This window comes from Lipotes vexillifer, unplaced genomic scaffold (assembly GCF_000442215.2).
Source record: "Lipotes vexillifer unplaced genomic scaffold, Lipotes_vexillifer_v1.1 scaffold419, whole genome shotgun sequence".
NCBI lineage: Eukaryota > Metazoa > Chordata > Mammalia > Artiodactyla > Lipotidae > Lipotes > Lipotes vexillifer.
Window position 1 is genome coordinate 2383608 of NW_006786333.1, and position 27042 is coordinate 2410649.

The 27042-nt window shown below is 37.3% G+C and overlaps 1 protein-coding gene across 1 annotated transcript in view; it reads right to left on the reverse strand.

Annotated features, from left to right (window-relative positions):
- ST6GALNAC3 (ST6 N-acetylgalactosaminide alpha-2,6-sialyltransferase 3) overlaps positions 1-27042 on the reverse strand; it is a 591033-nt gene that overhangs the window by 224580 nt on the left and 339411 nt on the right. The window lies entirely within an intron of this gene.

A 27042-nucleotide genomic window follows, 5' to 3' on the forward strand; every position in this document is an offset into this window, starting at 1 on the left:
CATTCCTGCAAAGCAAAAGCAAAAGTCTCTGCAAATACCCCAGGGTAGGAGAGGAACAACAGGGAGGGCAATGTGGCCTGGCAGAGCATTGAGAATAGCAAGTGAGTACTGGGGCAAGAGAGGTGGCAGGGGAGCCATCACTTAGGGCCTTTTACTTAAGAGCCACTGAGGGCTCTGGGCAGGGGAATGACTGATCCAAGTCACATTGTAACAGCTTTGGCTGCTGTGTGGAAAACTGACACAAGGAAGGCAGGGGTAGAAACTGTGAGAACAGGATGCTGCCATAATCCCAGCAAGAGAGGATGATGGCTTGGACCAGGTTGGGTAGCAGAGGAGGTGGTAAGAAGCTGGTCACATGCTGGATATTTTCTGAAGGTAGGGCTTGCTAGGTTGACCAGTAGATGGAAGGTGAGATCTGAGAGAGAGAAAGGAGTCGAGGATAACTTCAGATTTTTAGCCTAAGAAATTGGAAGCCTGGAGCTGCCTTTAACTGAGAAGGAGAAAGCTTCAGGAGAAACAGACTGGGGGAGGAAGCAGGAGTTCATTTCCAGACCTGTGAGATTTAAGGTGACTTGAACACAGACTCCTGCAGCAAATGTTATAACAAAACTACTCAAGCAGCTTTTATTTATCTTCCTGATATTAAAGTAATATGGGCTTGTTGTAGAAAACTTGAAAAATATAAAAATTAAAACTCTCCATATTTCCACCACTCAACAACGGCTACAATGTTTTGTAGTATTTTCTTCCTTCTAGACATGTTGAGAAATACCATTTATACAATTTGGCCGCCTTGATTTTTCAATTAATTTCACATCATTAAACTTTCCCATGTTAGTAAATAGTCCTTAGCAATATCTTTAATGCCTGCATAATATTCCATTGTATGGATGTACCATAATGTACCTATCTGCCTCTTTCTGGGCATTAGCTATTATCTGATTTTTTTTATATCACAAAAAAATTGCTTTGATGAGCATCCTTATGCTTCCCATTGTATTCTGGATGCTAACAGTTATTACATTAATTTAACTTTACTTCTTTGATTTTGTTTTTATGGTACACTGTAAAATACACTAGAATGACAAGGGTATTTATTTGAGATGTCAAATTAAAAATTTCAAAAAAACTTTACTTACGCAGCCTACAAAGGTCCATTTGTGAAGTGCCTTAAAACTCTGCTATGAAAGGGACTGTCCATCACTCCTGCTACAGTAAGGTTTCTGAACTAAGGTGGACAGCAGGTGATCCAGGCACCAGGTTAGAATAGGTCTGCTCAAAGTGGGTGAGTATATTAGAGCACTTGGAAATGGGGTTCTCTAGGTTGGTGCCATAGTGAAAACTTCACCAGTGGGCAAATGGAGGCACAAGGGGATGCCTCTGAGAATCAGTCATTGATCTAAGCCCCTTCCTCATGCACCTAGGAGCCCACAGTCTTTGGGGATGATAAGGAAGAACACAATGTTCTTCCTGCCAGGCGATTTGCAGCTGGGCCTGACATCCATTACACTTAGCTGAGTCCTCCAAACTCACTTAGAGTCACACAAATCAATGCCTGATTTAAATTGTGTGGGTCACATGGCACATTCCAACTTATCACCAAGATGCATATGGTACAGGGAGGTTAGGTTCCATTTACTGTTCCAAGAAGTTGCTTCACTGTATAATAAAAACATTTTGAGGATACAGGCCTCCACACATTAAAAAAGAAAAAGAAAAAAGAAAGATATAAAGAAAAAGCCTTGGATGTGTTCTAATCTACAACATGTAGCAATCTGCATTGGATTTCCAAGCCGTTAAAGTGAATTAGCTGGTTCTGCTGTAACAAAGCTTAATTTAACTAATAAAAATCAGTATACTGGTTTCACTTGATAATTGTGACCTCTGAGAGTGATCAATTAAGACATCACAATCTGTTTCATGACAACATATCAGGATGCTGCAGCTGTGCAGTTTACGAGGTCAGCAGCTGACTAACAACTTGAGGGCAAACACTGGGAATAACAGCCTCTTGTCTATGTGACAAACATGTAATTGGGCAGAGGGTGCTATGAATGTAATGACTTTGGGGATAGGTGGTGATCTTTAAATTGCCCCTTTCTTTTATACTATTCGCTTGGCCATATTGTCACCACGGCCAGAGTGGTAAGAAACTTACTTCTGCATGTCATACTTCTTCTTGTCAGACCTGCCTAGCTGTCTGGTTTCCTGAATGAGGTGCCAGGACACATGGCTGCATGGAGTGACTGCTCTATTTACCACTTGGTTGCAGGAACCATCTTTACAGTATGATAGGAGTGCAGGGCTAGATGAATGAAACAATCCTAATCATAGAAGCTTCAGGTAACACGAAGAGCTTGTTAAAGCACAAGGGACTCATTTATATGTTTGAAGGCACCTTCAAACTACAGGAAGCTATGATAAAAAGAAAGACGCACCTGGGCATGAATGGATGGTTTGACCCAAGAGCTGCTCTTATCTGGTTATCTCAGTTCCTTTTATTAGCTTTATAGCTGCGTCTTGTGATCTCAACTTTCTTTGTTAAAACATCCTGCTGTTTCTTGAGCTCGTTTATGTTATTTGATTTGAGGCCCTTGCTTGAAAATTTATTCCATATGTGTCCACTCGCTCAGTTCTGCCTCAGTAAGCAGTTTCTTTCTAGATTGAGGCCCTGGATTTTCCGAGACCTTTGGAAAGATTTATCTGGCTCCACTTTATCAAGCCTCATCTTAACTTTCAATTCTCCTTTTCAGTTGACTTGTCCCTATTTTTTGTTTTTCTTTATTAAAAACAAACTTGACCTCTTTGTCTTTTCGTCTTCTACACTCAAAACGTCAAAACGTCAAGCCAAACGCTTTGCTTGGGCTTGGGCTGTGTCTATAAACTCAGATCACCACAAATATACAGCCGAACCTGTCTAGGCAACTGTGTCACTGTTAAGAGAAAGCTCACAAATGTCAAACGCTTTCTTTTATTTGGCATCTAAGACACTGATTTTTTTTTTAGTAACATCATTATACAGGCATGCCTTGTTTTACTGTGCTTCGTTTTATTGCGCTTCATAGATATTGCATTTTTTACAAATTGAAGGTGTGCAGCAACCCACATTGTCATATAATGTTAGAGTATTTTAGCAATAAAGTATTTTTTAAATTAAGGCATGTACTTGTTTAGACATAAGGCTATTGCACACTTAATAGACTACAGTATAGTGTAAACATAACTTTTATGTGCCCTGGGAAACCAAAAAATTCGTGTGACTTTACTGCAATATTCACTTTATTGCAGTGGTCTGGTACTGAACCTGCAATATCTCCAAGGTTTGCCTTATTTGATTTGGATATTTTCTCCCTCTGCAAAATAATACTGGCTCTATACCTGCATATCTGGAAATAAACAGTCAGCTTGGGGAAAGTTAAGTATTTGGTGACATCTAGTAAACAATCAAGTAATTTTTACCTAGTACCTATTCTATACAAGGCTCTGTTAAGGGTAAAATAATTTTAGAATTCTAATCAGTGTGAGCTTTAACCTCAGTACACAGCCTTGAGGTAGGTGGGGAAGTTTTATGATCAACTAGGGTCAATTCATATACTATTTTAAAGGTCTAAGGGATTGCCTTGAAAATCAAGTCCTTTCTCTGCTAAAACAAATCTTGACATTTGCCTCCTTATAAGAAAAAGGACTTGATTCCTGTCTGGGATGCAGGGAGAGGATGAGAGAGGGAAGAAGCAGTGTGAGGGAGAAATATAAGTATGGTGTATTATATTTATTGATATTAACATGACTGAATACATACTATGGGCCAGTCATTCTGCCCAGCACTTTATTACATTATTCCATTCAGTTCTCCTAATAAATTCTTCAAGAGTTAGTCTTTATTTCCCATTAATGAATTGACGAAATTGAGACAAACATGATGTCCAGTGGGTACTACATGTCTTTCAGGTTAAAAAGAGAGCACATATTATCTTTCATGAAATGCACTCACAGCACTATTAAGAAGTGGGGGATATTAAAGAAATATTTACTATTAATTTGCACTATTCCTAATATACATATAGGCAAACACCTCAAATCTCACCCAGTATCATATTAAAATTATTTATATTAAATTATAAATTAATGTTTTTAACCATGCTGGCGGCCAAGAATTTCACCAAAACAGGACAAAGTTCTTAGCTGATGAAAGTCTCCTCAGCAGTGTTACAGTTAGCATGGGGGTAGAATTAACCTCTCCTTTCTGACAATGGCATTATGATGGCAGAAGAAATTATGTGGACATTTTTCTCTTAATATTTCAGTTTGAAATACGGCTGAAATTTTAGTCTAAGATAAACTAATCATGACCAATTTTATTGGCTTTAAAATGGTCCTCCACATCTTTTCACTCAATTTGCTTTTCAAACTTTTTTTCATAGCAGCAGTGAATTGTGTTTCTTTCTGAAGCATTAAATGATTACAGTCCATGTCCGAGAAAACAAAAGGCCATGGCAGATGTTGTTATAAGCTGGTCTCCGTGGCTAAAGAGAATACCTCCCCCTGTCGGAAAGTCTCCTTGAGGCAAATGCACTCTAGAAGCCCCCAGTGGCTGCTTTCAAGTCCCGGGGAAGCAAAGTCAGCTGGAGACGCCAAGCTCTCCCCTAACTCTTTGAGTCGCTCCCCTCTCCATATGAAAAAGGCATGAAGGTTCTAGGACACTGGCTGCCTGGGATACTATGCTCATCCTGTAGGTCATTTTACAGGCATGCTGATTTTTATTTTTATCTTTTCAGAAGCGTGAGCATTTAGCACAGAAATGGATTCTCATTTGCATAAACGTTGAAGAACGTAAGCGCCAGAAATCCTTGATACTATGGAGGTAAGGGGAAGACGTGGCTCTTCTCATCTCTTTTTAAGAGTCTGTGGTATTTTAATAATTAGCCTTATTTTCCTGTGTGTAAATATTATTTAGGTGGACTCTAGGAACCAATTTACCATGACATGCCCAACTGATCCTTGCCTGGTTGGAAAAAAAAAAATGACCAAAACGAACAGGTCATTCACTCTGATCGGCAAGTTTCACCTTTTGTTGAGTCATAGTCACTTTTCTCTTCAAACTAGGACACATATAGTTAAAGACTTCTTACTGTTTTTCTGCTCTAAATTTACACACACACACACACACACACACACACACACACACACACGGTCACCCTCATCCAGCTAATGAGACAGCTCACCCTCCTGGCCACTTTCTCCATCCTGCTCACTACCAACCACTCTGGAAAATTCCCCTTCTCTCTTCTTTGGGTAAGAATCTGACAAACTGCCCTTTCCTTTTTGAATGATATATTGGGACAACTGCCAAGCACTTTACATTTTAATCAGTAAGAAGAATGAAATATTTAACCTTTACTTTTTTCTCCATGAATAAGCTTATAGACAATACAATAGATAATTAAAATCTGTGAATTAAAACTTGCAAAACAGTGTGGCTTCCCCAGCAAAGAGAAATGGCCAGGTACGAAAGGTCACCTGTCAACCGGTTCTAGTTATTAAATCTCTGCATTTATCACTGAGGTGGCTCTACAGAAAACGAAGGTCAAGACATTAAATTATGAAACAGTCAGGATTAGAAAAGGTCACTAAAAATTCAAGTACAATTTAACCAAACCTGCTAATTCTATAGCCTACAAGTAAGCAGACACAACCAGGGATGAAACACAGCGCTGGACAGAGATAATCTATCTCCCTACTTTAGCCCCATATTGAAAATGAATTTCTATTTGATGTCTTGAAGTCTAAAATGAAACCTGCTCATCTCAAATAAAAGCAGGAGCTTCGATAAATATTTCAGAATGAAAATCATGTTTGAATTGAACCAGCTTAAATTATTAAAAACATTGTTTTATACTATTCTAAGGGTTGCTTTCACTTCAACCATGAGAATGCAATTTAAAGCATCGGCAATGGGGCACCCCTGGCACCTTCAATGCTTTACAGGACAATTAGCAACTCACCATTCACTAATTTACTACTTTAATGTTGAAACAAATGAGATCTTTGCTTTTCATCATGCAATTTGAATAAATTTGAACAAAGCAGGTTGAACAAAGCTCTGGAGACACACTCTTCAGTTTGCTGTCATTTATTCCTCTACTCTTCCTGGATGTCTTTAGAGTTTTAGTTTTAGAGGCTTCAACATGTATAATGACGCCATTGGGGAATAGATTTTGCCTTTATTCTCCTTGATGTTCTTTTGAGGTCTTTCAAGTGAAAGGTACAAAAAAGGCATTAACAATCTGGCATTGTTTTTATTGCTTGACAAAGAAAAAAATGTATTTTAATTTTTCCTGTGTTTCAGGAATGCTTAAGCAAGCTGTTTTCATCTACACCGAGTCACTTTCAGCAGACCTCTGTGAACAAAGAATTGTAAAGACTGTTCTAGAGAGAAATCAACACAGTTCAACTAAGCCAGCCTGTATATGTACTTATTTGCCCCTCCACAAGCCAGCTTCTTTCAGTTAATGCAGCTTTCAAAAGCAGTTTGTATAAATCATACACTATGAGTAACAGCACATAAAAAGATAGATTTGATAACCCACAGTTTGGCTCTGACTCTGTGGATTTGGGATATGGCATTTACCTTGATTCCTACCTGGTGGCATTACATCCAAGCATAAAACTTAATAGGGGGGTGCATAAAAATGTTAATGTCTAGAGATAATTCTAAAACCAGCACCATAAAACTATGTTTCTCAGTCACCGTAGATGATGTGTTCTCTTTATTTGGAACTTCCTTTAGAAAATGGATCTGTATAATCATGAAGGCATGCCAAAGGAAAGCAGTTTGCTTTCTCTGGACTGGAAGGCAAACAATGAGTATTTTCAAACCAAAAAAGAGTTTTCACCTATAGACTGAGAAAATGGGAGTAATTCATATTTCACTATCACTATCAGATCATAACAAAATTTGACTGATTTTGAGGCCAACTTACCTCTGGATTATTTTCCTCTCCCTTCAGGAAGATGAGCTCAGGACCCAGTGCTAACATACTATCCAGGTGGATCACATAAAGAGAGTAAGAGAGAAAGCTGATTTATGCTATGGTATTAGTATCTCACATGTCACTCAGCTAGGGACATGGTTCTCAACTAGCTGTGCATTACAATGACCAAAGGAGCTTTTAAAAAGTTATAATGGCTGGACTTCACCCCAGACTATTTGAATCAGACAACTCTTGAGGATGGTGCCTGCACATAAGTTTGTTTTTTTAAGTTTCACACATGATTCCAATGGGCATTTAGGTTTGAGAAATATTTTCCTAGAGGAATTGGCAATGGCAAATTAGACCATAATGCCTAATAAAAAAGGATGAAAACCAAAATGGTAAATTTGGATCCCTCACGCACTAGATGCTAGTGTAGTAAATCCTTCCATTACCCCTCAAACACTGCTAGATTGGTGAGCAGCACTTAGGATTGAAATCAGTCCTAAAAGTCAGAGGTTATGAAGAACAAATGGGAAAGATACTGGAGGTTTGCATGTAGTACCAAGCATGAGAACTTTATTTCCACAAAGATATTGTTAATTATATAGCATTAGAGGTGTTCTTTATGTTCTCGCCAGAGTTTGCTTTGGAAGCAAGGAAAATCATGTTACCTTACAAATGCTCTTAATTGTCATGTAGAATTTCTGCCAGCATATAAGGCTAGTGATAAATTGAACATTTGTTGACGTTCATTCAATACAGGTTTTTTGGTTTTTTTCATCTTGTTTTATTTTCTAGGCTGGAGGATGCTTTAGGGGGTTTGTAGTTTGAGAGGAAGGGGCTGGTGAAGCGGGAGTAATTGCAAATACAAGAAAAGGAGCCACTAATGGAGTGAGAACCCAGGAAAGATAAGAGTCAATAATTTAAGGAATATTACTGGGTCATAAAAAGAATGAAATATTGTCATTTGCAGCAACATCGATGGACCTAGAGATTATCATACTAAGTGAAGTAAGTCAGACAAAGACAAATATTACATGATATCACTAATATGTGTAATCTAAAAAATAATACAAATGAACGTATTTACAAAACAAAAACAGACTCACAGATGTAGAAAACAAATTTATGATTACCAAAAGGGAAAAGGGTGGGGTAGGGATAAATTAGGAGTATGGGATTAACAGATACATACCACTATATGTGAAATAGATAAAAAACAAAGACCTACTGTATAGCACAGGGAACTATAGTCAATATCTTGTAATAACTTATAATGGAAAAGAATCTGAAAATCCTTTTCAGAATTTTATATTTTAAATATAAATGTATTTATATTTACTTCTTTTATATTCAGATATATATATCTGAATCACTTTTCTGTATACCTGAAACTAATACATATTTTAAATCAACTATAGTTCAATAATAAATAAATAAATAAATAAAACTTAAGAGTACAGTTGGATGAATAGCCTTTGAAAAAGTAGAGACACCTCTTCCTCTGAGACAGGAAAAAAAGAATTAAGAATAAGGAGAAACACGTGACCTTACAAGATTGGAATACAACTAGAGTTTACTCCAGATTCCCTTATATTTCTATAAAGCAAGTAAGGGTTAATTATTGAGAGACTTAGAGGTAAGGTTAACAGACTTCAGAAGAGACATGAACTTTTGAGAAAGAGAATATTTTGAGCAAGAATCAAAAGGATTGCCAATTGTGCCACAGTTAGAATTGAGAAATTATAGACTTTTGATGAATATACTGTAAGGTTATGCATTCTTTCTCACACTGTTTAGGAGCACAGAGGCAAGGATTAAGAAAGAGTTTAGCTAGCTTGATCCAGGGCTGGAGATTGAGGCAAGTGGTGTACTGAAAATTCAAAGTTGAGAAATAACTATGGGCACTAGTAACACGAATTCCAAACTGAAAGTGGAAGGAAATGGTAGGAAAATGAGTAAATGGAAGAGATAAGGAAACAAATATGTCTTAGTGGGGTTATGTTCCTTCACTGGAGACAGGGAGAGATAAGCTTGCATTGTATATCCTAAGGGTATGCTTGTTTGGGGAATAAGGAGAAAAATGTGGCTTATAGGCTTCAGGAAGGAAGCTGTAGTATAAGTCATTCCTTCCAGTTTGGAAATGCAAAAACCAAAGAACAGAGGATATTCAAATTCATTATCATTAAAAAGTATCATGTTCTTGGATTGAAAGAACTAATATTGTTAGATGACCATACTACCTAAGGTAATCTACAGATTCAATGCTATCCCTATTAAAATACCAATGGCATTTTTCACAGAACTAGACAAAAAATTTTACAATTTGTATGGAAACACGAAAGACCCCAAATAGCCACAATAATCTTGAGAAAGAAGAACAGAACTGGAGGAATCATGCCCCCTGACTTCAGAATATACAACAAAGCTACAGTCATCAAAACAGTATGGTACTGGCACAAAAACAGACACACAGATCAATGGAACAGAATAAACAGCCCAGAAATAAATTCACGCACTTATGGTCAATCTATAACAAAGGAGGTAAGAATATACAATGAAGAAAAGACAGTCTCTTCAATAAGTAGTGTTGGGAAAACTGGACAGCTACATGTAAAAGAATGAAATTAGAACATTTTCTAACAGATACAAAAGTAAACTCAAAATAGATTAAAGACCTAAATGTAAAACCAGAAACCATAAAACTCCTAGAGGAAATCATAGGCAGAACACTCTTTGATATAAAATGTGGCAATATTTTTTTGGATCTATCTCCTAAAGCAAAGGAAATAAAAGCAAAAATTTTAAAAATGGGACCTAATTAAACATAAAAGCTTTTGCACAGCAAAGGAAGCCATTGACAAAACAAAAAGACAACCTACTGAATGGGAAAAAATATTTGCAAGTGATATAACTGATAAGAAGTTAATATATCCAACATAATAAAAACAGCTCATACAACTCAACATTAAAAAAAAATCTGATTAAAAAATGGGCAGAAGACCTGAATAGATATATTTCCAAAGAGGAAATGCAGAAGGCCAACAGGTATATAAAAGTATGTTCACTTATCATCAGGGAAATGCAAATCAAAACCACAATGAGATATCACCTTACATCTGTCAGAATGGCTATCATCAAAAGTCTACAAATAACAAATGCTGACGAGGATGTGGAGAAAAGGGAACTCTTGCACACTATTGGTGGGAATATAAATTGGTACCGCCACTATGGAAAACAGTATGGAGGTTTCTCAAAAAACTAAAACTAGAACTACCATATGACCCAGCAATTCCACTCCTGGGTATATATTTGAAAAAAACAAAAACTCTAATTCAAAACGATACATGCACCCCAATGTTCATAGCAGCATTATTTACAATTGCCAAGGTATGGAAGCAACTTAAATGTCCATCAACAGATGAATGGATAAAGAAGCCATGGTATATCATATATCTAATGGAATATTACTCATAAAACAGAATGAAATTTTGCCATTTGCAGCAACATGGATGGACTTGGAGGGCATTATGCTTAGTGAAATAAGTCAGACAGAGAAAGGCAAATACTGTATGATATCACTTACGTGTGGGATCTAAAAAATATAACAAACTAGTGAATAAAACAAAAAAGAAGTAGACTCACAGATATAGGGAACAAACTAGTGGTTACCTGTGGGGAGAGGAAAGAGGGAGGGGCAACATAGGGGTAGGGAAAAAAAGGGGTATTATGGAATTATATGAAATCATGTATGTGAAACTGTTGAAAATTGTAAAACACTGTAGAATTTAAAGAATCATTCAATAGGAGAAAGAAAGAAAAGAAAGAAAGAAAGAAAGAGAAACCAGCATGAGAATATCTGCTTCAGTACATTAACTTGCAAAATTCAGACAATCTTTCCATGTAAGATAACTAAAATAACTGGAAAAAATATAAAAACCATCTCTTTAAGACTATCCAAGACCTAATAAGATACTGAGGAGTTGCCAGTCTAGAGAAGTCTGGAACTCAAGGAGGTACACCAACACTAAGGACTATTTTTGCCCTGGAGGCATTTGTGGCTATGGAATAATTAGCTAAGTTCTGTTTCTGGCAGCCTCCTGGGTCTAGGAGGACAGAGATCAGAATCCAGAGCCCAAAAAGGGTAAATCAACATCCACTTTGGACTATGTGGAACCCTACATAAAGGACACCCTACATCAAGGACACAGGACAAAAATTCAAGAATTAACCAAGCTCCCATAGCAACTGCTGCCATGGGCTCTCCTAATATAAACCAGACAGTGCCACCCCCACCCCAACCCCATATTAGGCAAAATAATCACCATGTAGTAACCTTGTAGCATCCTGGCCAATCACCTAATGCCATCCTGCCAGCAGGAATTTCTTTGTCTTGAGGCTAGAAAAGTTGGCTACTAGCCCACAAAGGGGGCTGGCTCTCCCTGGTCTATCAGGAAGTCGGCCCACTGTATTTGAAGCACCCCTCACTAACTCTGCTCTTTGTTCTTCATAAACTCACTCTTTTCTAAAATACTTTGTGTCTGGAAATTCTTCTTCCAAACTGCGCGCAGACATGACAGACTAGGACTCCTAAGAGGTATCCTAAGAGTAAGTTTGAAATAAACCAGTGTTGCAAAAATCTATCATCTTATTTCACGTCAATTGGTTGGCTCTGAAAACCTCAATTTTGAAAATTACATTATGTAGTCCTAAACATCTAAATGACCTTAGACACCTGGAGAAAGCAAAGAAACTCTTCCCTGGAGAACCATAATAGCACCCTAGGCCTCAAATTATTGCTACAAATAAAATTTCAAATATATGAAAAGACAAAACACCATTAGAGAAAACCAATAGAAACAGTCCTATAGGAGCTCCACATATGGAATTAAAGGGCACAGACTAAAACATCTATGTTCACTGTGTTCAAGGAGATAAAAGCCAACTAAAAATGTTGGCAGGGAAGTGAAAACTATAAAAAGTGATGGAGTGTACGTGAAAAAGAACCACTTAGGCGAGGCAAGAGACTTTTTCTTCCCTCTTTGTTTCCTGGTGCGCGAGGAGAGGGGATTAAGAGCGCTGCTTAAAGGAGCTCCAGAGACGGGCATGAGCTGAGGCTATCAGCACGGACCCCAGAGACGGGCATGAGACGCTAAGGCTGCTGCTGCTGCCATCAAGAAGCGTGTGTGTGAGCACAGGTCAATATCCACACCTCCCTCCCGGGGAGCCTGTGCAGCCCGCCACTGCCAGGGTCCCGGGATCCAAGGACAAATCCCCAGGTAGAAGGCACGGGGCACCTCAGGCTGGTGCAAGGTCACGCCAGACTCTGCCACTGCAGGCTCGCCCCATATTGTGCCCCTCCCTCCCCCCGGCCTGAGTGAGCCAGAGTCCCCGAATCTGCTGTTCCTTTAACCCCATCCTGTCTGAGCGAAGAACAGATGCCCTCTGGCGACCTACACGCACAGGCGGGGCCAAATCCAAAGCTGAGCCCCTGGGAGCTGTGAGAACAAAGAAGAGAAAGGGAAATCTCTCCCAGCAGCCTCAGAACCAGCAGATTAAAGCTCCACAATCAACTTGTTGTACTCTGCATCGGTGGAATATACGAATAGACAACGAACCATCCCAAATTGAGGAGGTGGACTTTGAGAGCAAGATTTATGATTTCTTCCCCTTTTCCTCTTTTTGTGAGTGTGTATGTGTATGCTTCTGTGTGAGATTTTGTCTGTATAGCTTTGCTTCCACCATGTGTCCTAGGGTTCTATCCGTCCGTTTTTATTTTTTAATTTTTTTCTTAATAATTATTTTTTTATTTTAACAACTTTATTATATTTTATTTTACTTTATTTTATTTTACTTTTTCTTTCTTTCTTTCCTTCGTTCCCTCCTTCCTTCCTTCATTCGTTCCTTCCTCCCTCCTCCCTCACCCCTTTCCTTCTTTCTTTCTTCCTCTCTTTCTCTTTCTTTGTTGCTTTCTTTGTTTCTTTCTTTGTTTCTTTCCTTGTTGCTTTCTTTGTTTCTTTCTTTGTTTCTTTCCTTGTTTCTTTCTTTGTTTCTTTCTTTCTTTCCCTTCCATCCTTCCATCCTTCCTTCCTTTATCTTTCTTTCTTTCTCTCTCTCTCTCTTTCTCTCCTTCTTTCTTTCCACTTCTACTAATTCTTTCTTTCTACTTTATCTCCCTTTTATTCTGAGCCGTGTGGATGAAAGCCTCCTGGTGCTGCAGCCAGGAGTCAGTGCTGTGCCTCTGAGGTGGGAGAGCCAACTTCAGGACACTGGTCCACAAGAGACCTCCCAGCGCCACATAATATCAAGCGGCGAAAATCTCCCAGAGATCACCATCTCAACACCAACACCCAGCTTCAATCAACGACCAGCAAGCTACAGTGCTGGACACCCTATGCGAAACAACTAGCAAGACAGGAACACAACCCGACCCATTAGTAGAGAGACTGCGTAAAATCATAATAAGTCCACATACACCCCAAAACACACCACAAGACGTGGACCTGCCCACCAGAAAGACAAGATCCAGCCTCATCCACCAGAACACAGGCACTAGTTCCCTCCACCAGGAAGCCTACACAACCCACTGAACCAACCTTAGACACTGGGGACAGACACCAAAATCAACAGGAACTACGAACCTGCAGCCTGCGAAAAGGAGACCCCAAACACAGTAAGATAAGCAAAATGAGAACACAGAAAAACACACAGCAGATGAAGGAGCAAGATAAAAACCCACCAGACCTAACAAATGAAGAGGAAATAGGCAGTCTACCTGAAAAAGAATTCAGAATAATGATAGTAAAGATGATCCAAAATCAATAGACAAAATGCAAGACACATTTAACAAAGACCTAGAAGAACTAAAGATGAAATAAACAACGATGAACAACACAATAAATGAAATTAAAAATACTCTAGATGGGATCAATAGCAGAATAACTGAGGCAGAAGAACGGATAAGTGACCTGAAAGATAAAATAGTGGAAATAACTACTGCAGAGCAGAATAAAGAAAAAAGAATAAAAAGAACTGTAGACAGTCTCAGAGACTTCTGGGATAACATTAAACGCACCAACATTCGAATTATAGGGGTTCTAGAAGAAGAAGAGAAAAAGAAAGGGACTGAGAAAATATTTGAAGAGATTATAGTTGAACACTTCCCAAATATGGGAAAGGAAATAGTTAATCAAGTCCAGGAAGCACAGAGAGTCCCATACAGGATAAATTCAAGGAGAAATACGCCAAGACACATATTAATCAAACTGTCAAAAACTAAATACAAAGAAAGCATATTAAAAGCAGCAAGGGAAAAACAACAAATAACACACAAGGGAATCCCCATAAGGTTAACAGCTGATCTCTCAGCAGAAACTCTACAAGCCAGAAGGGAGTGGCAGGACATACTGAAAGTGATGAAGGAGAAAAACCTGCAACCAAGATTACTCTACCCAGCAGGGATCTCATTCAGATTTGATGGACATATTAAAACCTTTAGAGACAAGCAAAAGCTGAGAGAGTTCAGCACCACCAAACCAGCTTTACAACAAATGCTAAAGGCTCTTCTCTAGGCAAGGAACACAAGAGAAGAAAAGACCTACAATAACGAATGAAAAACAATTAAGAAAATGGGAATAGGAACATACATATCAATAATTACCTTAAATGTAAATGGATTAAATGCTCCCACCAAAAAATACAGACTGGCTGAATGGATACAAAAATAAGACCCATATATATGCTGTCTACAAGAGACCCACTTCAGACCAAGAGACACATAAAGACAGAAAGGGAGGGGATGGAAAAAGATATTCCATACAAATGGAAACCAAAAGAAAGCTGGAGTAGCAATTCTCACATCAGACAAAATAGACTTTAAAATAAAGACTATTACAAGAGACAAAGGACACTACATAATGATCAAGGGATTGTTCCAAGAAGAAGATATAACAATTGTAAATATTTATGTACCCAACATAGGAGCACCTCAATACATAAGGCAAATACTAACAGCCGTAAAAGGGGAAATCCACAGTAACACATTCATAGTAGGGGACTTTAACACCCCAATTTCACCAATGCACAGATCATCCAAAATGAAAATAAATAAGGAAACACAAGCTTAAAATGATACATTAAACAAGATGGACTTAATTGATATTTATAAGACATTCCATCCAAAAACAACAGAATACACATTTTTCTCAAGTGCTCATGGAACATTCTCCAGGATAGATCATATCTTGGGTCACAAATCAAGCCTTGGTAAATTTAAGAAAATTGAAATTGTATCAAGTATCTTTTCCGACCACAATGCCATGAGACTAGATATCAATTATAGGAAAAGATCTGTAAAAAATACAAACACATGGAGGCTAAACAATACACTACTTAATAACGAAGTGATCACTGAAGAAATCAAAGAGGAAATTAAAAAATACCTAGAAACAAATGACAATGGAGATACAACGACCCAAAACCTATGGGATGCAGCAAAAGCAGTTCTAAGAGGGAAGTTTATAGCAATACAAGCCCACCTTAAGAAGCAGGAAACATCTCGAATAAACAACCTAACCTTGCACCTCAAGCAATTAGAGAAAGAAGAACAAAAAAACCCCAGAGTTAGCAGAAGGAAAGAAATCATAAAAATCAGATCAGAAATAAATGAAAAAGAAATGAAGGAAACAATAGCAAAGATCAATAAAACTAAAAGCTGGTTCTTTGAGAAGATAAACAAAATTGATAAACCATTAGCCAGACTCATCAAGAAAATAAGGGAGAAGACTCAAATCAATAGAATCAGAAATGAAAAAGGAGAAGTAACAACTGACACTGCAGAAATACAAAAAATCATGAGGGATTACTACAAGCAACTCTATGCCAATAAAATGGACAATCTGGAAGAAATGGACAAATTCTTAGAAATGCACAAACTGCCAAGACTGAATCAGGAAGAAATAGAAAATATGAACAGACCAATCACAAACACTGAAATTGAAACTGTGATTAAAAATCTTCCAAACAAACAAAAGACAGGACCAGATCGCTTCACAGCCGAATTCTATAAAACATTTAGAGAAGAGCTAACACCTATCCTCCTCAAACTCTTCCAAAATATAGCAGAGGGAGGAACACTCCCAAACTCATTCTATGAGGCCACCATCACCCTGATACCAAAACCAGACAAGGATGTCACAAAGAAAGAAAACTACAGGCCAATATCACTGATGAACATAGATGCAAAAATCCTCAACAAAATACTAGCAAACAGAATCCAACAGCACATTAAACGAATCATACACCATGATCAAGTGGGGTTTATTCCAGGAATGCAAGGATTCTTCAATATAAGCAAATCAATCAAGGTGATACACCATATTAACAAATTGTAGGAGAAAAACCATATGATCATCTCAATAGATGCAGAGAAAAGTTTCGACAAAATTCAACACCCATTTATGATAAAAACCCTGCAGAAAGTAGTCATAGAGGGAACTTTCCTCAACATAATAAAGGACATATATGAGAAACCCACAGCCAACATCATCCTCAATGGTGAAAAAATTTCCACTAAGATCAGGAACAAGACAAGGTTGCCCACTGTCACCACTCTTATTCAACATAGTTTTGGAAGTTTTAGCCACAGCAATCAGAGAGGAAAAGGGGATAAAAGGAATCCAAATCGGAAAAGAAGAAGTAAAGCTGTCACGGTTTGCAGATAACATGATACTCTACATAGAGAATCCTAAAGATGCTACCAGAAAACTACTAGAGCTAATCAATGAATTTGGTAAAGTAGCAGGATACAAAATTAATGCACAGAAATCTCTGGCATTCCTACACACAAATGATAAAAAATCTGAAAGTGAAATCAAGAAAACACTCCCATTTACCACTGTAACATAAAGAATAAAATATCTAGGAATAAACCTACCTAAGGAGACAAAAGACCTGTATTGCAGAAAATTATAAGACACTGATGAAAGAAATTAAAGATGATACAAAAAATGGAGAGATATACCATGTTCTTGGATTGGAAGAATCAGCATTGTGAAAATGACTCTACTACCCAAAGCAATCTACAGATTCAATGCAATCCCTATCAAACTACCACTGGCATTTTTCACAGAACTAGAACAAAAAATTTCACAATTTGTATGGAGACACAAAAGACCCTGAATACCCAAAGCTATCTTGAGAATGAAAAACGGAGCTGGAAGAATCAGGCTCCCTGACTTCAGACTATACTACAAAGCTACAGTAATCAAGATAGTATGGTACTGGCACAAATACAGAAAGATAGATCAATGTAACAGGACAGAAAGCCCAGAAATAAACCCACGCACATATGGTCACCTTATCTTTGATAAAGGAGGCAGGAATGTACAGTGGAGAAAGGACAGCCTCTTCAATAAGTGGTGCTGGGAAAACTGGACAGATACATGTAAAAGTATGAGAGTAGAACACTCCCTAACACCATACACAAAAATAAACTCAAAATGGATTAAAGACCTAAATGTAAGGCCAGAAACTATCAAACTCTTAGAGGAAAACATAGGCAGAACACTCTATGACATAAATCACAACAAGATCCTTTTTGACCCACCTCCTAGAGAAATGGAAATAAAAACAAAAATAAACAAATGGAACCTAATATAACTTCAAAGCTTTTACACAGCAAAGGAAACCATAAACAAGACCAAAAGACAATCCTCAGAATGGGAGAAAATATTTTCAAATGAAGGAACTGACAAAGGATTAATCTCCAAAATTTACAAGCAGCTCATTCAGCTCAGTTACAAAAAAAACAAACAGCCCAATCTAAAAATGGGCAGAAGACCTAAATAGACATTTCTCCAAAGAAGATATACAGATTGCCAACAAACACATGAAAGAATGCTCAACATCATTAATCATTAGAGAAATGCAAATCGAAACTACAATGACATATCATCTCACACCAGTCAGAATGGCCATCATCAAAAAATCTAGAAACAATAAATGCTGGAGAGGGTGTGGAGAAAAGGGAACCCTCTTGCACTGCTGGTAGGAATGTGAATTGGGACAGCCACTGTGGAGAATAGTATGGAGGTTCCTTAAAAATCTACAAATAGAACTACCATATGACCCAGCAATCCCACTACTGGGCATATACCCTGAGGAAACCATAATTCAAAAAGAGTCATGTACCAAAATGTTCATTGCAGCTATATTTACAATAGCCAGGAGATGGAAACAACCTAAGTGTCCATCATCAGATGAATGGATAAAGAAGATGTGGCACATATATACAATGGAATATTACTCAGCCATAAAAAGAAATGAAATTGAGTTATTTGTAGTGAGGTGGATGGACCTAGAGTGTGTCATACAGAGTGAAATAAGTCAGAAAGAGAAAGACAAATACCATATGCTAACACATATATATGGAATTTAAGAGAAAAAAATGTCATGAAGAACCTAGGGGTACGACAGGAATAAAGACACAGGCCTACTAGAGAATGGACTTGAGGATATGGGGGGGGAGGGTAAGTTGTGACAAAGTGAGAGAGTGGCATGGACAGATATACACTACCAAACGTAAAATAGATAGCTAGTGGGAAGCAGCCGCATAGCACAGGGAGATCAGCTCCGTGCTTTGTGACCACCTAGAGGGGTGTGATAGGGAGGGTGGGAGGGAGGGAGATGCAAGAGGAAAGAGATATGGGAACATATGTATAGGTATATGTATAACTGATTCACTTTGTTATAAAGCAGAAACTAACACACCATTGTAAAGCAATTATACTCCAATAAAGATGTAAAAAAAAAAAAAGAACCACTTTGAAGTTCTATAACTGATAAATATGATACATGAAATGAAGGATTCAATGAATGTATTTAACAGCAAATTAGCTGAACAAAGAGCAAACAAAGCTAAAGAGAATTAGTGAACTAGAAGACAGAAGCAACTGTTCAGAATGAAACGTGAGATTTAAAAAAAAATAGGTTAAGCGACACAGAGAATACAATTTGAAGGCCTAACACAAATTTGTTTGAAAGACCAGAGAAGAGGAGAGAGAAAGTGGACAGAGGACAATGGCTGAGAATTCTCCAGAACTTATAAGAATCTACAAATTCAAAACGCTCAGCTGATGACTCCCAAGCGAAATAAATAAAAATAAATCAACACCTAAACATATCATAGTGAAGCTTCATAAAAAGAAAGAAAAAGAGGAAATTTTAGAATTAAAAGTACCGTAAAATAGCATATCATTTGAGAGGGAGGTAAATGGAGTTCAAATATCTTAAAGTTCTTACATTGTCATGGAAAGAGGATAAATGTGCTAAATCACATTATACTTTCATAAACTTAGGATGCCTGGTGTTATTCCTAGGGCAGTAGTTCTCATCCTCTTTGGTCTCCGGTGTCATTTACAGTCTTAAAAATTATTGAGTATTCTAAGGATCTGTTGTTTATGTGAGCTGAATTTATATTAATATTTACCATATTAGAAATTGAAAATTTAAAAAAATTTACATATCCATTTATTTTTTAAAAAACCAATATGTCCATTTCATATTAACCTAAGTAACACACTTTTTTATGAAAAGTAATCATAGTTTCCACAAAAATAGTGAAAAAAATATTATTTATATTTTTACAAATTTCTTTAATCTGCAGCTTAATGGAAGATAGCCAGATTCTCACATCTGTTTCTGCTTTCAATCCATTAAAATATGTTTTGGCTGAAGTAGATGAAGAAAATCCAGCTTCACAAAGATGTCATAGTAAAAGAGAGATAACTGTGGATATTTTTATTTGAACTATACCAAAATCTGACAAGCAGCAGTTTCTTAAAGTTTATTTGCAATATGGAATCTAAAACCATATCAATAAAATTGTGTATGTTGCATCATAATCCATTTGTCTAGCTTGTATCTTGCACAGATCTTCAACTCATGCATGATTTTATAACATCATACACTGCTAATCTGGAAAAATATTAGTCCAATGAGTTATGCAGATATTTGAAACATTGATATTTCCAAATGTATATTTTAAACACATTTATTGATTTTACCACTGACCTCATCAGAAAAGCCTCTAAGTTTTGGAAAACCAGAAAGCTGATGGTGACAAATAGAAATTTTCCAAAATGCTAATTTTGACTTGGAAGTTCAATTTTTGTCGTTAGTTAAATATACTGCCTGTTATTAACAAGCTCACTCCACTCATTTTAGAAAATGTCTGCCAAATACCTAAATCTGAATATTCATAATTTGTCTGTTGGCTGTTATTTCAAATAAAAATGATGTTCAGTGAAACTTGCAGCTCGTATGAAATTTTTCAAAATAAAAGAATTAGGAAGAAAAATCAATGTAAGTTGCAACATTAATAATAAAATCATATGATCACTTCAAAAGGAAAATCATATGACCATATGATCATCTCAGGAGATGCAGAAAAAGAGTTTGATAAAATTCAACATCAACTAATGATTAAAAAGTCTTAGTTAGGGACTTCCCTGGTGGTGCAGTGGTTAAGAATCCACCTGCCAATGCAGGGAACACGGGTTCGAGCCCTGGTCAGGAAGATTCCCATATGCTGTGGAGCAACTAAGCCCGTGCGCCCACAACTACTGAGCCTGTGCTCTAGAGCCCGCGAGCCACAACTACTGAGCCCGCATGCCGCAGCTACTGAAGCCTGCGTGCCTTGAGCCCGTATTCCGCAACAAGAGAAGCCACCACAATCAGAAGCCCACACACCGCAATGAAGACCCAATGAAGACAAAAAAAAAAAAAAAAAAAAAAAAAAAAAAACTCTTAGTTAAGAAAAAGTAACAGGGAGATTCCTTAATCTAATGAAATGTTTCTACAAAACAAAAATTCTATAGCAAACATTGCACTTCACATTTAATGGTAAAATGTTGGAAACTGTCTCTTTGAAGTTGGGATTTCCACTATCACCATTGCTATGCAATATTGTACTGAGTTCCTAGCCAGTGCAGCAAATCAGAGAAAAAAAATGAAACATATAAGGATTGGAAAAGAAGAAACAAAAATATAATTATTCACAGATGACATGATGGTGATGTGGTTCAAGGCAAGCCACCCAAAATATGCCACTTGGCATATTGATCATTTTGAATTAGAGTTACTTAAGAAATAGCCTGTGCAATAAGTATACTCTGACCCTCACTGTTCCCCTGAATGCAGGAAATAAATCTGTCACGTAGAAGGTACCTTCCCTGTACCAGAAGGTAAAGAGACATCCTTATCACCAGCGATAGAGAATTTAGGGCCAAGAAGGCTGTATAAACAAAACTTGTTACTTCTTCACTAATTTACTACCCCAAGCCCAAACTTCTTTGTTTTATTAATTCTTCACAAATTTATTGTTTCTTTTTCTAAAAGGTATAAAAGCTGCCTGCTTTGGTCACTTCTTTGAGTCTCATATTTTTATGAGCTCCCATATCGACAAAATTAATTTTGTTTTTCTCCTGTTAATCACTTAGGTCAATTTAATTATTAGGCTGGCCAAAGTACCTAGAAAGAAAGAAGGGAAAAATATTCCTGCCCTAAAATGGTATCCAATAATCCACATATAATTTGTTATAATTTTTATTAAAGTTAGAATTGTTAGGTACAAATCAGAATGCAAATCAATTGTATTTCAATATATCAGCAACAATAAAAAAAATTTAAGTATATCATTTACAACGGCATCAACATATAAAATACCTAGGAATAAATATCATAAAATATGTGCAAGACCTTTGTGGGGAAAATAACAAAACTTTATTGATAAACATTTTAAAAGCTCTCCATAAATGGAGGGTTGTAACATGGACATGGAATAGAAAACTTAATGATATGAAGATGTAAATTCTCCTCAAACTGGTCTATAGATTCAAGGTAATATTAATCAAAATCCCAAAATACCACAGGATTTCTTTTCTGGAGCTTTATAAGTTGATTCTAACATTTATATGGAAATGCAAAGGGCCAAGAAAGCTAAAACACCCCTGAGGAAGAACAAGGTGGTACTGGCACAAGGACAAACAAAGAGACCCATGGAACACAATAAAGGGCCCAAAAAGTTGTGATGAAAGCATCAAGCAGAGTAGTGGAGAAAAAAAATCAGGCTTTAAAAAAACGTGGAGCTGGAAGAACTGGATAAACTCATGGAAGAAAGTAAATCTAGACTCTTACTTATATGCAAAAATCAGTTTCTGGTGAATTGGAAACCTGTATCTGAAAGACAACAGTAAGCTTTAAGAAAAAAATATACAGGGGAAAACTTTTATAATATCAGAATAGGAAATTTTTTCTTAGGATATAAAAGCACTAACAAGAAAGAAAAAGACTGAGAAAATAAACCATATTAAATTTAAGAATAGCTGTCCTTCAAAAGATGACATGTCCTTTTCTGTGAAAAGGCAGGCCACAGAGATATTTATACAGTTGACCCTTGAACAACAGGTTTGAACTGCAGGGGTCCACTTACACAGGGATTATTTTTTCGATAGTAAATACTACAGTACTATATGGTCGGCTGTTGGTTGAATCCACAGACGTGAAACCACTGATGTTGAGGAATTATGTCTTCAGAGGGCTGACTATAAATTATATACGGATTTTCAACTGCATGGAGGATTGGTGCCCCTAACCCCCTCGTTGTTCAAAGGTCCACGGTATATATTTTCTCCCTCTCCTAGGGTGTGTGTGTGTGTGTGTGTGTGTGTGTGTGTGTGTGTGTATCCTAGAGTTAATATACAAGATATATAACAAATTCTTACAAATCATTAATATATTTTCTCTCTCTCCTAGGGGGTGTGTGTGTGTGTGTATCCTAGAAAGAGTTAATATACAAGATATATAACAAATTCTTACAAATCAGTAATAAAAGACAGGAGACAGCCAAAGCAACAGAAAGACTGACAATTCAATTGTTACGGAAAAAAGGAAATTCAAATGGCAAATAAACATAAGAAGAGGTGCCTATTATTAGTAATCAGAAAAATACAAATTAAAACAATAAGATGTGTTTGCAAATTTACCAAGTTGCCTGAAATTAAAATGCCTGACAATACCAAGTGTTAAAAAGAATGTACTGTATAGTAACTGGAAATCTCAAGCAATAACTGGTAAGAGTGTTAAGTTTATATTAACACTTTGAAAAACTGTAGCATTATCCTGTATATCTGAATATATGTATATACCCTAAGACCCAGGAATTCTACTTCTTGATATATGTATCCTATAAAAGTGAGTTCTTTTATGTACCAGGATTCATGTACAAGAATATTTAGAGCAGCATTGTTTATAAAACCCTTAGCTTGCAAATAACACAAATTTTCATCAACACACTTGTGCAAGGGAATACTATCTAGCATTGAAAACAAATCAACATGGATGAATATTAAAAATATTACGTTGAGCAAAAGCCAGATACAAAGAAACACATAGTAGAAGATTCTATTTATATAACACTCTTAGTAAGCTAAGAGTAGAATTTTTTTTAACATGATAAGGAATATCATTCTGAAACCAAAACCGAAACCAACATCACAGTGCTCTACCAGGGTAGCAGTCACGTGTTGTAAGATGGTAGCTAAATGGTCTTCAAAAACAGTTTTTTGTAGACAAATAGGTTGAGAAATGACACATATATTCTCCACCTCTTGGATTGCCAATGCATATTAAACACTAAAGGCTATGTAAAGTCATTCACTAGGGAAATTTGTCTCATTTTGCTTAATTCAGAGTTCCAGAAAATTATTTGGAAACCTCACCTTATTTTGGGGGGGGGGGCAGGGGGTAGGGAACTGATTAACATCTTATGGGATAAGAGTTTGCAATATAGTTTGGAAACTCTGCACTAGATATAGTCTTGTTAGGGCTGGGAGCAAGACATGAATGCCCACTGATATTATAATTATTTCACATTGTTCTGGAAGTTCAATAAAATAACTGAAGCCCAGAGGCAGGTTTGGGGGAGGTATTAATACTGGAACAGATGAGAAAAATCATCATTATTTGCAAATGATGCGATAATCTTCCTTGCAAACACAACCAACCAAAGAAAAATGATTAGAACTAATAGCAGATTAAAAAATCATAGCCAGCTACAATATGAATGTACAAAATTATCAACAATACCAACAGGATAAACAGAACTAGAATAAAAAGAACTCTAATGTACAGTAGCAACCGACATGAAAAATACCTAGGGAAAAAAACTGAATATGAAATTTGTGAATGCTCTAAGAAAATGAGCACCTTATATAAGAATGAACTACAATAGGCTGTCCAGATACAGAATTATAAGTGGTTTTTAAGAAAAAAAACAAAACAGAACAAACCTTGAATTGCTACATCCAGGCTAGATGATTGCTGAAGTTTACTTCAGGTCTAAGATCTTGTAATCTACTATTGGACAAGTCAAACCCTTTGAGTTATTGGAATCTGATATTAAGGTTAAATATAATATTTATACTTGCTTTGGAGTATCTTTTTCCTTTATTGCTATTGGTAATTATAATTTGAAATCCCTTTCTTGTTTGAATAATTATTTTTAAACTATTTTAAATCTTCTTCTAGATATCATGGGTTATTGACCCAGTAAATGAAATTACTGAGCCCACAGTATTTTAATGCTTTAATGAAGTGACTTTCTAAAATGCACAGTCCCTATAACCATGTAAAGCACAGCAATTAGTTAAAACTGAAAATTACCACTCTTCCAGGACCCAAGATTTGGGTTTCTGCTAGTTTCTAGCAGAAACTAGACAAACTAAAGACTCTACTCAGGCTTCAGAAGATCAAACAAAAACAATAAACAAATAATTACTTGCAGAATGAATGAACCAAAATGCTTTGTTGAAAATTATGGTACATCTTGGCCACATTTTTAAGAGCAGATTTCAGACTTTCTTAGCGTCTTCTCCAAAGTCTACGTAACTAGATTTTAGAACTCTCCATGGGATCATTTTGATAAAGAGTGATTTGGGCATCTCTCAGGCGCCAAATACTGTAGCAACTTTACATGTTTTAAAGCTGAAAAAAAAATAAGGTCCTTAAGTGAAACCAGATCAGTTGCCATAAAATGTTAAAGCACAGCCAATGCAAAATGTAAACAAATTTTTAATTTTTGTTTCACTTACAAAATAGGTTTACTGACAGGCCATGGAGAGAATGGGATTCCTTCTCACCTTAAAAGAAGGAAATCTGAACCTTGCAAGAATCTTGGTTGCGTGCTGCAGCTAACATACAAATCCTCAGCACAGCTTCCTTGCCTCACTCCTGGGCTCCAGTCTGTAGCTGCAGATCTGAAACACAGGGCCTAATTAACAACCAATGAATTAAGGTAGGAATATATTATTGATTGGCCTGATCATTAAAATAAATAAATAACCTTTCAGTACCATATAATTCACTTGGTGGGGAGTAGGGAGTTGGGAAATGAGGGGGTGAGGCAGAGAGGGTGAGTATGAAAAGTCAAATAATTTTTCTAGTTCTAATTTTTATGAAAACATTTTTTTGTGTGTGTGTGTGCAAATGCTGTAAACAAACAAGTGCTAATTTTAGCCAAAGTTTAGGTAACATTTCAAAAAATGGGATTTGCTCCAAATGAGTGTTTATTTCTTGTTAGAGGAGACAAGTAGTTTATGATACCATAGCCATATCCTTTCTATACCTTTTTGGATCCAAAAGCATACATTTGCCCATAAACCATATTTTCCAAAATGGGTTAAACAATGAAGACATAATTTAAAACAAAAGCTATTAACACCAGGGCTTTGAAGGTTTAATATATAAACATTTATATATAAATATATATAATTTTATAGAGTAATTTCAATACCACCAACCTTCAACATTCTCTCATATTCTGCTTCTATCTCATCCAAAAGAACTTAAGTTGTTTTGGGAAAATTATAATGGAACCAGTTTCCAGCAGCATAGTAGAATAAAAACAAGCATTGGCTTTGTCATCAGACTAGCATTCAAATCCCTCTCTGACCCTTTCTAGCTGTGTACTTTTGCAATGATTTCTCAACTCTTGACTCTCTGTTTCTTAACTTCTGCAACTAATTTATTAGCTACCCGTGGGCAACCTCCATATTTGTCCCACAGCAAATATGAGTAAAATTCAACACTACTCCTCATTTCCAACAAAAGAAAAACCACCCCACAGAGTATAAGTGGAAAATGGAAATTTCACCGAAGATGATATGGGAATATGGAAAAAGGTTCTCCCTTTCCAAACATTCATTTCTTCCAAACAACATACCCTAGACTCTATATATCTCCATTTATTTACAAAGCAGTATATTTCTCTGAGTTCCTCCAAGTTGAATGCTCACACCTACCATTCACGCAGCCCCCTAAAGACTCTCTAGTGAGGCTTCCGGGAAGATGGCAGAAGAGTAAGATGCAGAGATCACCTTCCTCCCCACAGATACACCAGAAATACATCTACATATGGAACAACTCCTACAGAACACCTACTGAATGCTGGCAGAAGACCTCAGACCTCCCAAAAGGCAAGAAACCCCCCACGTACCTGGGTAGGGCAAAAGAAAAAAGAATAAACAGAGACAAAAGGATAGGGACGGGACCTGCACCAGTGGGAGGGAGCTGTGAAGTAGGAAAGGTTTCCACCCCCTAGGAAGCCCCTTCGCGGGCGGAGACTGTGGGTGGCGGAGCGGGGAGCTTCGGAGCCGCGGAGGAGAGCGCAGCAACGGGGGTGCGGAGGGCAAAGCGGACAGATTCCCGCACAGAGGATCGGTGCCGACCAGCACTCACCAGCCCGAGAGGCTTGTCTGCTCACACGCCGGGGCGGGCGGGGCTGGGAGCTGAGGCTCGGGCTTCGGTCGGAGTACCGGGAGAGAACTGGGGTTGGTGGCGTGAACACAGCCTGCAGGGGGTTAGTGCGCCACGGCTGGCCGGGAGGGAGTCCGGGGAAAAGTCTGGACCTACCGAAGAGGCAAGAGACCTTTTCTTGCCTCTGTGTTTCCTGGTGCGCGAGGAGAGGGGTTTTAAGAGCGCTGCCTAAAGGAGCTCCAGAGACGGGCGCGAG